The 15,539-nt window shown below is 47.1% G+C and overlaps 1 protein-coding gene across 12 annotated transcripts in view; it reads right to left on the bottom strand.

Annotated features, from left to right (window-relative positions):
- Nucleotides 1–12,280, bottom strand: part of APBB2 (amyloid beta precursor protein binding family B member 2) — a 387,308-nt gene extending 375,028 nt beyond the window's left edge. For 8 of the 12 annotated variants that reach the window (XM_040485032.1, XM_040485027.1, XM_040485042.1 and 5 more), the window contains exon 1: nt 12,072–12,279. The gene's annotated coding sequence lies outside the window, so the exon portion shown is untranslated. Of the gene's footprint in view, nt 1–12,071 lie in introns of all 12 variants that reach the window. The other 4 variants (XM_040485043.1, XM_040485048.1, XM_040485051.1 and 1 more) reach the window with 3 other exon arrangements.
- Nucleotides 12,281–15,539: the final 3,259 nt, after the last annotated feature.

Raw genomic sequence — 15,539 nt, 5'->3', positions numbered from 1 at the left:
CGTGTCGGGCTCTGTGCTGCCTGCTCAGAGCCTGGAGCCTGTTTCAGATTCTGTGTCTCCCTCTCTCTCTGACCCTCCCCCTTTCATGCTCTGTCTCTGTCTCAAAAATAAATAAACGTTAAAAAAAAAATTTTAAAAAAAAAAAAAAGAAGAAGTACAAACTTTGATGGGGCCACCCCACAGTCCTGGGAGTCAGAAACGCTGGGGGTAAGGGGAGAATGTGTGTTTTAGCCAGCCCTCCAGTCATTCTGACACACACTGAGGTGGATGATGATTAAGCTACTTCTGAAGGAGAAACAAAAGTCAAGCAAGTAAAGAATACATCGACAGTAAGAATGGTTGCAGGCAATGGAAACAGAGGATAAAAGCCCCAAAGCCAAAAGGGCATGTCGTGAGAACGGTGTGGCTCAAGCTCCGAGCATGAGATGGAGAGCAAAGCAGATCATGAAGGGTACCAGGTGCGATGCCAAGAAGCTGGCACATCATCTTGAGGGCAATGAGGAGCCCCTGGAGGGCTGGGATGGGCATGCCCGGACTTGCAGAGGATTTCAGGAGATCACTTTGCAGGCAGTGCAGAGAATGAACAGAGAGACCACAGAGAAGGCAACTCAACGAGAGGCCACAGTGGTGGGAAGGAAGGGAGGCACACCATCAGCAACAACATAGCTCCAAGCAGGAATCTGGAGTCAGGGGCACCTTACAGATGTGGAGGTGCCAGGCATGCTGTCTACCCTTTCCTCTGGAAGGAAGCTGTGCCTGACACACCCCCTACACCCAACCAGGGCAGATGCGAGTCTCGGAAGCACGGAGTACCTCCCACCTCCCCTCCTGGTAGCACACATCACATTTTATCACAGTAGTCAGTCTCTCCCGCCAGACACAGAGTTTAGGCAGGCAGACACAGTGGCCATCCCGGTCAGTTTCCACCCTGGTCCGTTTCCACAGGCAGCATTTGGAACAGCGCCCAGCGCTTTGGAAGCCAAACTGAATGAATGGAGCTGGACAGGCCAGGAGGCCACTGAGAGGCCACTGCTCTCATTCAGGGGAGAGATAACTGTGTCATGGGGAAGGAATTAGAAAGCTTATGACAACTTGCCTGTTGGTTGTACGGACTGCCCTGAGGGACCTTAGAGACAGTTTTCTTCCGGTGGACATTGAGGTTTGGCCTCACGCTTTCTCCAATCTAGGCTCCAGACAGGTATGCGGGGTGCCTCCGGAAAGCCCCAGGGTCCACATTGGCCAAGTCATCATGTCCATCTATACCAAGCTGCAGAACAAGGAGCATGTGATTGAGGCCCTACGTAGGGCCAAGTTCAAGTTCCCTGGGCGCCAGAAGATCCACATTTCCAAGAAGTGGGGCTTTACTAAGTTTAATGCAGACGAATTTGAAGACATGGTGTGGCTAAAAAGCAGCTCATTCCAGATCTCTGTGGAGTCAAATACATCCCTAATCGTGGCCCCTTGGACAAATGGTGGGCTCTGCACTCATGTGAACCTCAGCACTGCCCTTCCCCATTCATGCCCACCAATAAATCCTGCTTCCTGTCAAAAAAAAAAAAAAGAAAGCAAGCAAGCAAGCTCATGACAACTTAACTTCTTACTTTTCTCAAGTCTGTTGATACCATTCAAAACACAGAATGGCAATCTTTACAGGTCAATTATGTTAGCAAAATTTGACAGTAAATCTGATCTGCTGAGTGGCAGCCACAAGCCCATCTTCCTGTGGAAAGCCAGCAAGGACCATGACTTGAGCACTTTTGCAAGTGAAAGGAAGACACAGTTGTAGGCCACAGAGACACTGCCACCTAAGGTAACAAGTTTGCTCTTTTGTTTTCAGAACAACTCCAAAACCTTCAAGTAGAGGACCAAGACGTTTTAAATCCCACTGACACATTCTACATCTTTGCTTTGATTTTTAGAAATGATTTCAAGCAGGCAGATAATGTTGTGGCCCAATTACAGGGTATTTTGGAAGTAGTAGGCACCTAACCTGGGGGTGGAGCTGGTGGGTGGAGAGAGGGAAGAGGTAGTTACTAAGCAGGCACTACCACCTGCCTCTCACTCTTGCGTGGAACTTCATAGAGAAGGGAGCTGTGACAATCAGGAAGTAAGGCGGTCTCCCCTGACCTGCTTCCTGCTTTCTCACCATTCCCAAAATAGAAAGAGCTAAGAAAAAATCATAAATATATTTCTCAGCCCTCCAGGGAAAGGTTCATTAAGGACATAAATCTGGGTCCCTGGGAAAAAAGGATGAAAGACAAAGCTATCAAAAGTCCTAGAATCAAGAGGTGGAAACAGTGGAAAATAAAACCCATGGACAAAAAGGAACCAGAGAAACAAAAACAATGGCCAATTCTTACACCAAAGCATACAGAGAGATGGTGCCACAAACTCAGCTGCCCTGGATTCTCTAAACTCAAGCTCTCTGGAGTCAAAAGTTAAAGTTTTTGCTGAAAATAAAAAATAATTATAACTGTTAAGATCTTACTTCATGCCAAGTATTGCTCATTATTATATTCAAATATTAACTCATGAAAACCTCCTAACGACTATATCATATACGCACCATTACTATTCCTACTTATGGATGATGAAACTAAAGCACTGTACATTCTGTTCTCCACCTGTAATTCTGTAATTCTATTGTCCCCAGTCATGTGGCTATTAAATTGCAGAGCAAGACTGGAAGCCTAAGAATCTGGCTATTAACCACCTGCCACCACCTTTCCCTAAGGCTGTCTTGTGCATGCACGCACTGTATGATATTTACAAGCATCCTTGGCCTCTACCCACTAGATGCCAGTAGTACTCCTTCCACAGTCATGACAATCAAAAATGTCTCCAAGGGTGCCTGGGTGGCTCAGTCATTAAGCATCTGACCTCGGCTTAAGTCATGATTTCACAGTTCAGGAGTTCAAGTCCCACATTGGGTGAGCTCAAGCCCCACTTCACGTGAGCAGAAGCCCCACTCTGGGTGAGCCCCACTCTTCTCTCTCTCTTTCTCTCTGACCCTCATGAGATTCTTCTCCTTCTCTCTCTCTTCTCTCTCCCACTTGCACCCTCTCTCTAAGAAAGAAAGAAAGAAAGAAAGAAAGAGGAAGAAAGAAAGACAGACAGACAAATATTCCCTGGAGGGTAAAATTGCCCTCCCTCACTCCTCTTTGAGAACCACCTCTATAGAGATTTGAAAGGCCAAATCTCTGGGTTCCCACTGGAAGGAGTGGCAAACCCCAGGTATTGGATAGAAGAAACAGGCTGTAACAGTTCTATGGAGGGAAGTAAAATGGAAAAGGAGTCAGCTGAATAGGGTTTCTGTAGTGGGGATTTTACACTAGGAGTCCCTCGCCATGGCTCCTCACTCCCACCGAGGGAGGACAGCCTTCCTTCTCTCCACTCCCTCAGACTTCACACACATGCCTCTCCTGTCGCACCTTACAGTCAGTGCTCTGGTACATTCCTCTGTCTTCCTGAACTGCTCACAGTGCCTGGCACAACGTACGTGCTCAATAAACATCTGCTGAACAAAGGCATGAACAAATAAATGAAGCTACGGTTTCTTGTTGTCTGTCTCCACTAGTGGTCTGGAAAATGTATAAATAAATAAAGCCTGGTTATAAGAGAAGATAAGAAATTCTGGTCAGATAGTAGAAGAATCTGAGGTTGAATCAGTGTTTCTCAAAGTATCTATAATGCCTGTGAGTCCAGACCATGCCTCAGTTATTAGGTTCAGAAATTTGGTATTAGTTCACTCAGGAAAAAAATCAACTCAAGGAACCTAACTCATGCTAAAGATATTCTAATTTATTCACTTCCGCTGACAAGTAGTACTGCCCAGCAAACAGGCAGACTCTCTTGCCCAGGATAAAAGTCCACTTAGGAAATCCAATGAAAATCAGAAGGGAGCATGCCGGATGCTCCCAAAGAGAGGCACCATCGACAAGCGTGCTGAATTTCTCTCTCCAGACCCACCACTCCAGCAGCCAAAAGTCTCAAGCCAGCCACAAGTAGCTGGAGAAACCTGGAAACTCTCACCTCACCTTCTCCCAGTCATCAGAAGCCTCTGCCATCCTAGCATTGCCCCATGATCGGCACGTGACAACCAATCAGATTCCAGTGTGTATGTTTTCACAGTAGAAACATTCTAGACTGCAATGTGTCCAGAGAGGCTATAGAGCAACCCCTAGTTTCAGACACATTCAGAAATTATATTTGGATTTTCTGCTACTCAATTTGTGGGCACATGAAAGAAACGCATATTGGAACCGTAATATGAAAGAACTAATTCCACCATTAAATATGTGGATTTAGGTTAATGTCCATTGTGAAAATGGATGAAAGGTGAAATTTTCACCTCTTCCCCAAATGGTGAATTTAGGAAGGTTCCTCACTCAGAAGAGATAAGAAGGAGGTACCCTAAAGGACTAAGTGAGATGTTTCCTGTAAAACACGAGGCACGTAGTTGACCCTTAATTAATAAGTGTTATTTCTTCATCCTGTCAGTCCCTCAGCAATCCTCTGATGGACTCCTCTATACTCACTACAGTTACAGGGTTAGCATTACTGTTTACTGTGCAGGCTTTAGTGAAAAGGACCTCTAAAGTTTCTTTATCTCTAAAATGGGGACAGCACTACGGCATTTTGTAAGAATTAAATAGGTTAACGGCAATAAAGCTCTTAGCACAAAGAGCTCCAACAATAGATTGCCATGATGACCACCAAGACCCAGATATCATTAAGCACAGATTTTAAAGTATTATTTGAAAATACATCATTTTCTTAACCTACTATTTAAAACAGAAATAAGCTGGGTTTGCAATTCCCTGAGCAAACTATTCTTAAGCTTCCTACTTGCTCTGGAAGACATGATACTCAAAGGTCCAAACCAAGCTGGCTGTTAGACCACTTGTATTTCTATGGCTTTGACTCTAGCGGCATTTCCCAGAAGCACCAACGCCAAATTGCTAAAGCATGCTGCCTTGGCAGAAAGGGGCCTGCATGCAAAGAAACCAACATGAAGAGCTGTCATTTTGAGGCCTTGCCTGCTGAAATTCACATTTCAGTTGTCCTTTCTGCTCTCTCAGACCCTCATCTTTCTTCTTGGCACTTCCTTTGACATTCTTGGGCTATAATTCAAAAATATCTGCTGGTTCCCAGAGCACTTTCAAAATTAGCTTCTTCCAAGCTCCTAAGACCCTGGTCTCTACCAGTGACCCTACATTCCTAGAAGGCCCAGAGGCCCCATCAGCCCACCCATAAGCTCGTGTTTGGCCTGGCCTACACTTCTCACTCTATCCCAAAGGCAGGGCTCTGACATCTCAGGCCTGGCTTCCCAGACTTGTCAATTTCATGGACCATTAAGCTGCCAAATAAAAATATTCCCACCAATTCATTAAAAAAAAAAAAAAAAAAAAATCTAACCCCCAAATCAGAAGGGTATAGTTTCAGAGAAAAAAGGACACATCTTTATGGGGCATCTGGGTGGTTCAGTTGATTAAGCATGCAACTCTTGATTTCAGCTCAGGTCACTGATCTTATGATTTGTGAGATCAAGCCTCCACATCGGGCTTTGCACTGACAGCATAGAGTCTGCTTGGAATTCTCTCTCTCTCCCTCGCTCTCTGCCCCTTCCCAGCACACGCACGTGTGCTCTCTCTCAAAATAAATAAACATGAAAAAAGAAAGAAAAGAGAAAAAAGACAGGGCACCTGGGTGGCTCAGATAGGGCAACCGACCTCAGCTCAGGTCATGATCTTGCAGTTTGTGAGTTCAAGCCCTGGGTCGGGCTCTGTGCTGACAGCTCAGAGCCTGGAGCCTGCTTCAGATTCTATGTGTCCCCCTCTCTCTACCCCTCCCCTGCTCACACTCTGTGTCTCTCTGTCTCTCAGTCTCTCAATAATAAACGTTAAAAAAATTTAAAAAAAAAAAAGAAAAAAGGGCACATCTTGTAATTTAGACACACTTACAAAACATTCACTTCAGCATCATCATTATTTTGATAAGGCCAGCAAACACATCCCCAACAGACAATGGCCTGCAGGCCTAACACCATGCTTTGCACTTTTAAATTGTGTGGAAACTAAAATCTGATTTATAGGGCAGCAATTCTGAAAACGCTACATCCTACAGCACTGTAATGCCAAGCTTTCCTTCTCCCAAAACAGCTTTGCCCTTCACTCTCTGGAGCTCTCTGCAGGTTCTCTCCAACCTCCTCCTCCTAAGCACACTTCTCCTAGCTCCGTTACAAAACTGCATTCTTTTTAGCCTATTTTAAAAGAAAAACACAAACGAAACCACTTTTCCTCCCACCCTGAGCATTCCTAAAGCATACTTTCCAGCAGAGTTACCCTTTTAAAACCTCAGTTATTACCTAGCAGACAAAATTTTGCAGGATTTCCATGAGAGGCAAAGAATAGAACTTATAACCACTGTCAAATCATAAATACCTTAATCCATAATTCCATACTACTCATTTTTTTCCAAGTTCTCATCCCATCTTTGTCCATATAAATCTGTACATTTTATGTATCAATACATTATACATTTAGACCTTTTTCCTGATGATAGAACTAATGTCTGTCCTAGCATGTGGTCAATGCTTATAAGACCAGGTAGGATTCAAACATAATGGAAATAAGATTATGCAGAAAGGAAATGTCTCCTGTGAGTCTACACCTAAAGGCCTCTAACACTTTTTTTTTTAAGATTTATTTTTTTTTTTTCAACGTTTATTTTTGGGACAGAGAGAGACAGAGCATGAACGGGGGAGGGGCAGAGAGAGAGGGAGACACAGAATCGGAATCAGGCTCCAGGCTCTGAGCCATCAGCCCAGAGCCCAACGCGGGGCTCGAACTCACGGACCGCAAGATCGTGACCTGGCTGAAGTCGGACGCTTAACCGACTGCGCCACCCAGGCGCCCCATTTAAGATTTATTTTTAGAGAGAGAGCTCATGAGTGGGGGAAAGGGGCAGAGGGGGAGGGAGAGGGAACAAGGCGGCAGGGGGGAATGAATCCCACGCAGGCTCCACACTCAGCACAGAGCCCAACACAGGGCTCGATCGCACAACCCCGGGATCATGACCTGAGCTAAAATCAAGAGACTGACAGTCAACCGACGGAGCCACACAGGTGCCCCAAGGCCTCGAATACTTTGAAATTGATCCAGACTTCTTACTTCTGGCCAAGTTGTAGTGATCTGACTTTCTAACCTCTATGCCTTTCCTCCCTTAGGGCTCTCATGTTTGAGTTACTGCTTCACTCCTACCAGAGGCCCAGTAACCCTGCAGCCTGGCTAACATCAGAAGCATTAGATTTACTGCCTGTTTATCATCAATTATTAAAACGTGGGTAACAACTCTGGCGTCTCCTCACCTGCCTCGCTTGAAGGTTAATGACACTGAGTTTTGTGAATGTCATGAAAGCAAAGCGCACTACAACCAAATGCATCAGTTTCCTTTGTTCTCTGCCCCATCATCATAGCTTGCCAAAAGAAAAAGAAAGAAAAGGAAAAAAGTTCACGATCTTGCCAAAGCTGAGTAGATGTCTCTCAACAGCCACCACTCCTGCTACTGCAGAAGCAGGCCCTGGACACCTGCCCAATACAGGGATGGTGCTAACACGAAATGATAATGATAATTTTATTCCAGAGAGCAAGGGCTACATTTCTAATCGAGGGCTGAAGACAGAGGATGGGGACATGGAAAAGGCTTGCCAAAACTTCCTAGGAGTAGGCCCAGCACCCCAGACATATGATACTCTCCTCTGTGGCCTCTGTAGAGGTTTCTCTCTCAGTTTATCTGATGCCCAAGAGTAGAGTTTCCCCTCAGAAGATGCTATAAAACAGTTTCAAATATCTAATGTGCTTTATCCAAATCTAATCATTACCTTACCCCTACCTAGACTTGGCAGGGCCACAGAGTTAATTTTATGACAACCATTCTTTGACAAAAACTAAAGGGGAGTTAACGATTTGGCCAAAAAAAGGAAGGGCATTCCACAGGGTGCCTGAGTGGCTCAGTCAGTTGAGCGTCCGACTTCGGCTCAGGTTATGATCTCATGGTTCATGAGTTCCAGCCCCACGTCCAGGTCTGTGCTGGCAGCTCAGAGCCTGGAACCTGCTTCAGATTCTGTGTCTCCCTCTCTCTCTCTGCCCTCCCCCACTTGCACTCTGTCTCTTTCTCTTTCTCAAAAATAAATAAACTTTAAAAAAAAGTTTAAAAAAAAGGGGGGGGGGAGGGAAAGGCATTCCTCAAAGGCCAGGTCAGGATAGGCCAGACCTAGTGAAACACAAAATCAGCTTCATCTAATGCTCTAAATTAAGTCCAAATCACTCCCCCCACCCCCACCCCCTCAAATGGTTGCATCACAGACTCCCGAAATGGGACAAAAGAACCCAATAGGAGGTGCACTCTACTGCAACTCCCTCATTTTACAGATGGAAAAACTGAGGCCCAGACAAGGAAACAGACTTTCCCAAGATCACACAGTAAATGAAAGTAGCAGAAGAGCCTGACTCAGAAGGCAGGTCTTGGGAGTCACTGGTTCGTAGTCTTTCCACCAAATCCCACCAGACTCTTTTATTATGGAGAATCTGTCACTCTGTGTCTGACAAACCATTTCAACTGAGACATGCCATCAACTGGCAGAATACTAATAACATTAATAACACATTCGAAGTAAAATGGGTAATCTGGGTTTATGTCCCTTACAGTTAGGTTTATGTGTTGGTAGCACAACACTGTTGAAAATAAACGAACATAAAACAGTTTTTAAATCCAGAGAGATTATTTAAAACATTCAAATCATTTTGAAAACATGCTGTTCCAATCAAATCTAATTCCAAATAACAAATCAAAAATGTTTCACAACAGAATGCTTCTTGAATAACGAAACCGTCAGAAATATTCTCATATAAGATAAAACTTTAAAGTTCTATTGCTGTGCAATCAAACTATTGTCCACCTCCTCAGAGGGGCTTTCTTGGGAAGCTGACATTCATGTGAAAGATACTGAGACATAAGATAATATACGTAAGAAGCTTCATATCAGACTTGGCACAGAGCAAGCATTCAACAAATGCTAGTTTCCTTAACGTGGGGCAGGAAAATAAGAATTGCCCACATAACTAGTTAATACCTTCTTACAATACTTTCCTAAAAGCCCTACAGCCATGGAAAACTTAAGGTGTTACAACATCAGAGTCCTGCCTATTTTAAAAGTGTAACTAAGGGCACCTAAGTGGTTCAGTCGGTTAAGCGCCCAACTTTCGATTTCGGCTCAGGTCATGATCTCACAGTTCAGTTCGTTGGGTTCAAGCCCCATGTCGGGCTCCAAGCTCACAGCATAGAGCCTGCTTGGGATTATCTCTCCCTCTCTCTCTGCCCCTCTCTTGCCCACACACCCCACCCCCTCTCAAAATAAATAAATAAACTTTTTTAAAAAGTGTAACTAAAAAAGATATAGAGAACAATCCATTTTTCTTAAAGGCAAATTTAGATACTGTGAAATCAGAGTACTCAGCATAACCCTGTACTAATATTTTTTTTTAAGTTTATTTATTTATTTTGAGAGAGAGAGAGAGAGCAGGGAGGGGCAGAGAGACAGGGAGACAGAGAATCCCAAGCCGGCTCCACACGGGCAGTGCAGAGCTGGACACAAGGCTTGAACCCACAAACTGTGAAATCATGATCTGAGCCGAAACCAAGAATCTGATGGCTTAACTGACTGAGCCACCCAGGCGCCCCAACCCTGTACTAATACTAGGGCAAGGCTTTCAGTATTAATTCCTGCTGTAACAAGAAAGAAAGGAAGGAAGGAAGGAAGGAAGGAAGGAAGGAAGGAAGGAAGGAAGGAAGGAAGGAAGGAAGGAAAGAAGGAAGGAAAGACAGACAGAAAGACAGACAGACAGAAAGAAAGAAAGAAAGAAAGAAAGAAAGGAGAGAGAATTCAATGTTTGTTGTTTTTCTGGTGGCTGGAAAAAGATCATTGAAAGTTGAAACGTGACATTAAAAAAGTAAAAAAAGAGTTTTTAAATACGTTATCTTTGTACATGTGGATTCTTGCAAGATGTAGTAATTTTTTAAATAATGTTGTAGTCTCTTACTCATATTAGTCCATTTAAGTGTAAAACGCCAGTCTTTTAGACTTCAGCTCATCAAGCTTTTCCACTACCACTGCATAAAAGTTTCACAAAGTGCTGAATGGTGCTGGCTCCTTGGAGATGAATTACCTAGTTCAAAATATCCTTTTGAAAAGAGAATAAAGTGTAAGGAACTCCTTCCCTGGAAAAGGATCTCAACTTTAGACCCCTTTCTCCAAAGCTCTGAGCAAATACCCTGGGGCATCCCTAGAGTATGAAGACCTCAAGGGATTCTGGGGGTCATGCAGTACGATGATGACAGAAGAAAAGCCAACAGAAATCTTGCCTGTGTGTCTCCCTTGGTATCCTGACTCCTAGCCCACTATACTCTACTGCCACCTGTGTTCTCTCAGCATCTCCCCCAGCGCGAGGTTCCTCATCCATCTGAGAAATGCCATCCCTTCAAATCAGTGCATTTCTAGGATTCTGCAAATTACCATACACAGCTGTTGAACAATTACTGTTTTCAAGCTACAAATAGAAAATGCAACAAAGCTGCTACCTAAATTCACAAAGAAATCCCCCTTCAAGGATTATGTTCCTGAAAGGCCAGCTACACAAACTTGGATATCCTTAATTATCATGGCCTTTTGAGGACAAGATTTGAAATAGAAGTCCATGACAAGGAAAAAAAAATCAAAGACTTAAGAGACCCAAATCCAGAACAACAGATCAGGAAGCCACTGTTTTGTTTAAATCAGTTAAATATTAAACAAATGACAAACCAATGCCAATTTCCCAAAGTTTCCTCATTTCTTGGAACTGAAACACCACTGTTGGCATCATTTTATGATAATCCTTTAGGTATTTCACCTAACTCATCAGGCGCAATGTAAAGACAGTGACTGAAGGACTTGTTAAAACTATGCCCCCTCCAGAACCCAGTCTCGTCGGAGCTTCTGACCCTGACCTTATTAGTCTCTTCTCAATCTTGGCCCTCCCAACCACTCAATCCATCCAAAAACGTTTATGACAGTTGTGGCTCTAAACTGCGCAGAACTTGACTACAAAACGGCCACAACTCTAAATCTGATTTCTCCAATTTATCCTGGTTTAATTCAAGTTCCACTCTCCCTCGGCCCTTCGCCCCTACCCCCTCAGTTCTAGATCTCTTCACCGCGGTCTAGACCATCCAGCATTGTTTTATGGGACTCGGCACCCCTCGCTCCGTCCAGCGCTGTTTTCATCGAACAAATGTCATTTCCAACGTTCAACCCTCCATTCCTCCCGCCGGGCAGCAGAGGGGCATTCAGGACCCGGTGGCCAGCTTTCCCGATTAGGTCCCCTTCGCCCAGCCATTTTCTACTTAAAACGCTCTCTGCCGCCGAGAGGAAAATGAACTTTTCCCCCTTTGATCTCCCAGCAGCTAGCGTCTGAACCCCCAAGAAGCCAGCGCCGTCTCCAACTCCCCGGCAGGAGCGCGCTGCCGCCCCATGAGGGAGAGCCCAACCGCACAGCAGAGGCCGGTACCAGGGCAAGGGGGTGTGCGCTCTTCTCCGCCGGCACCCGCCCTCACTTTTCCCCTCCGCAGCCCCCCACCCGGGCGCACCCCCTCCAACCCTGTCTTCCCCCGCCCCAGGCCCCGCCAAGCCCGGGCTGCCGAGGGAACCAGGGCGCCGGGAAGCGGGAGGGATGGAAGTCAAGGAGTGAGCCCGCAGTCGCGGTGCCACCCGGCCGGCCCTGCGGCGCGAGCGCAGGGTGCACCGGACTCCGCAACGAGTTCCCCCTGCAGATGCGGCGGCAGCTGCTGCAGCTGTGGCTGCCGCGAGGCGGGCGGCAGTGGCCGCGCAGCCCCAGGGGCCGGCAGGAGAGGAGCAGCAGCCGGGCTGCGCGCAGCCACTCGTCGCACGCCGCTGCCGCTGCCCGGGTCTCTCGCCAGCACTCCCTGGTCGCCCTGGGGTCCAGGGCAAAAGCAAGGAAGAAAACGAGGCTCACCAGCAATGCGCGCCGCGCTCGCTCCGGCACCGGCGCCCGGCCGCTCTGCTCCAATCTCGCCTTCCCCGGAGCGCCCGGATCAGCTGCGGGTGCAGCGCACGAGCTTCCTACTTGAGACCAGGACGGGCTCCGGCGACTGAGCATGCCCAGTGCCGCTCCGCGAGTCCCGCGCAGGCTGCGGCGCCGGCGAGATTCCACTTCTCCAGGCTTTGGCGGCGGCTGCGCGAGGAGAGCCTGGAGGGACCCGGCCAGGCGGGGGCCGAACCGGAGAAAGGCGGGGCCGGGGGCGGGGGCCGGGGAGGAGGGGGCGGGCCGCGCTCCTCGTGCGACCCCTGCAGGCAGAGGCTGCGGGGCCTCTGGGACCCACGGTTCCCCTATAACCTGGGAAGATGGCAGGGAGGCAGTGGGGGCCTGGGTTCCGTGAGCCAAGGGCTGGGAGTCGCGATGCAGCCCAGTATCCCCTCCATGTGGCCTGGCATCTGTCTGCACCAGCAGGCAGTTGGGTAACCTCATCCCTGGCTAGTCTTTTCCCCCACGTGTCTGCAATCCCTTATAATGGGAAGATGTACCCAGATGACAGCTGCCCACACCCACCCAGCTGCAACTTGTAGGCGAGAACTTCTGCCTCCTTATGCAGAATCCCAGGCATATGCCACACACACCATTGCTTGAGGTGAAAATCACAGCAAGATCACCTCAGGAGAGAAACAAACCTGCAGGAGGGGAAAAGCATAATTTCCTTTTCGTCCCCAGGAATATTATCTATAATAGGTCCCACTTCCAGAGTCTCTGAATAGGTAGGCCTATGGTGGGGCCCAAGCATCTGTATATCTAACAAGTTCCCAGGTAATGCTGGTGCTGCCGGTCAGAGGACTACACTTTGAGAACCACTACTGTACCTATACACACAGCCTTATCTGTGATCTGTGTCAGGAAGATAATGCCGGAAGTAAACAAACGGTAACTATGAAGTTATATAGCGCCGCCTCACCACTCATCCTCTTCCCCAAACTTCCGGAATGCACTACTTCCTTGAATAACAAACTCACACCTAGCTGGTCCTTACTCTTCACGTGAGGATTGTGTGTGGTTGGGATGGGCAGTACTTTATTGCTTCGACTATCATAATTTATTGAGGATCCTTAAGATCTATAGTAAGCCTGGGAGTACCAATGAATAAAAAAAAAAAAAAAAAAAACCCCAGATCCCTGCCTTCATAGAGCTTACAGTCCAAAGAGGTGAGCAGACATCCACCCAATCATCACTCAAAAATGTCATTAAAAACATCGGGAGTGCTAGGAGGGAAATCTACTAGGTGTGTATGAAAGAGTGTATGATGGGACCATGACTCCGACTCATGGTGGGGTTGCAAGGAATCAGTGGTGGAGGGAAGCTGCCCTTGCGGAAGACCGGTTTCTGGTGTTTGCATCCCCCACAAACTCTCATCAACAATTTTCCTCAGACCCATCTGAAGGCCAACAATCATGTCGCTCCTTAACTGCAACAGAAAACAATACTGCCACTGAGAAATCCCTATAAATCCATGAAAGTGCTCACCCGCACCCCAAGATCCGCCTATCAAGTTGGTGGACCACGGACAGCCGAAGGCCACAATTTAACCCAATTTGAGAAAATGCAGACTGAACTGGAACGCCTTCTAGTTCTAGCCTACGTCCTTCAGGTCAAGAGAGGCGAGGCAATCAGCCAGCCCAAGACCATCCTGCCCTTCAGTAGCAGGACCGGCCTCCACCCTTCCACGCAGATCCTCTTTCCGCCGCACTCTATTCCCTAGCACCCCCACAGCCCCCCGCGGCTCTCCGGGAGTCCCACCCCGCCGTCCCCTCTCCCGGGGGTCCCGGGGCGACCAATGGCGCCCGCCCCTCCCGCTTCGGTCTTCTCCAGACAGGGAGGAAAACCCGCGGTGGAGTGCTCGGCGGCGGGGCGGGGCGACGCGCGCAGGCGCATTGGCCGCCAGGTTGGGCCGAGGAGGCGCCCAGCTCCACACCTGATGCAATCAGCCTTCCGGAAACGGGCCCGGCCGCCGCGCTCACCCAGGAAACGCTTCAGCGCCGTCCCCTGGCCGCTGCGCCCCCCGCCCGGGTTCCGATCCTCGCAGCCCGACTGCGCCCGGAAGGAAGGGCGACGTTCGGAGTCCCACGGAGGACCTGCAGGAGTCGGGAAGTCACCGCCTGAGGAAGCAAAATTTCTGGCTGCCCTGATAGTGACGTGGAAACGGCCACCGAACGTTCCGTGGCTGTAGGAGGAAATTCCCTTGATTATGTATTTAGAGAGAAGACCAGCGGAGGCGGGAAGGCTTTTAACCCGCTTTGCTGGGATCCTTCCTTGTCTGCCTCCCGACACACATCTTCCTCCCTCACTGAAAGGAACGTTTATAGTAATAGTTTTGAGGCTGTGTGGAGAGGACCCCCTGATACCCTCTCCGACTTGCTGAATATGTAACAGCGCGTTACCTCTGCTACATAAAGCCTTCCACCGCGCACTCGTTTTATAAATAATTGGTGCCTCTGTACCTCATCATTTTAGTTTACAAAGAAAATCACTTCTCGTTTCGCCACCTCGTGCAATTTTGATATCTATTGTGAGTAGGTTTTTTCCTTCATGCTGACTCACCCATGAATTGTTTTCTAAGGAAATGAAATAGTCCAAGAACATTTCGAGAGCATGTTTGTAAAAGCATGGAGGTAAACATTACCTCTAGAAGTCCTTTAAGGCCGAAGAGAAAAAGAAAAGGAAAGGTCAAGGAGTTTTAGTTGGAAGGACACTTAGGAGATCATTCTAGAATGAGCCTAGATCCACTCAGATTTTACAGAAGATGTTTACCTCTCTATGGCCCAAAGCGGTAAATGACTTGCTTACTTAGGCAAAACTGCACTTGAACACAGATTTCTTAACACCTTAATCTAATTAAAAATATATATTCGTGGGGGTGCCTGGGTGGCTCAGTCGGTTAGGCGGCAGACTTGGGCTCAGGTCATCAGCTGGTGGGTTCCAGCCCCACATCGGGCTCTGTGCTGACAGCTCAGAGCCTGGAGCCTGCTTGGGATTCTGTGTCTCACTCCCTCTCTGCCCCTCCCCAGTCGTGTTCTCTTTTTCAAAAATAATAAACATTAAATATATATATATGTATATATATATATATATACACATACATTTGTGTTTTGCACAAACACTATTAAGAGTGCAAGACTATCTTACAATGCTGGGGTTTTTTAATCTAAAGATTACAGAGTACAAAATCAGCAACAAAAGGGATCCTATTACTTGTTCATACTTAATGAAGTTATTAGTCTTTAAATAGTTCTTGATCTGAACACTGTACAACATAGCCAGCCATTTCTGAAATAACCAGAGATTAGGCTTCAAATATTTCCAGTTTAAGTGGTATGAAATTCTTCAGAGCTTCAAGACATGACGAAATTTTTTGAGTCAAAATTTAGAGCCTCTAGT

Source organism: Herpailurus yagouaroundi, unplaced genomic scaffold (assembly GCF_014898765.1).
Source record: "Herpailurus yagouaroundi ecotype Mexico unplaced genomic scaffold, PumYag 28, whole genome shotgun sequence".
NCBI lineage: Eukaryota > Metazoa > Chordata > Mammalia > Carnivora > Felidae > Herpailurus > Herpailurus yagouaroundi.
Note: the sequence above shows the minus strand (reverse complement) of the source record. Positions and strands in the feature narration are given on the sequence as shown.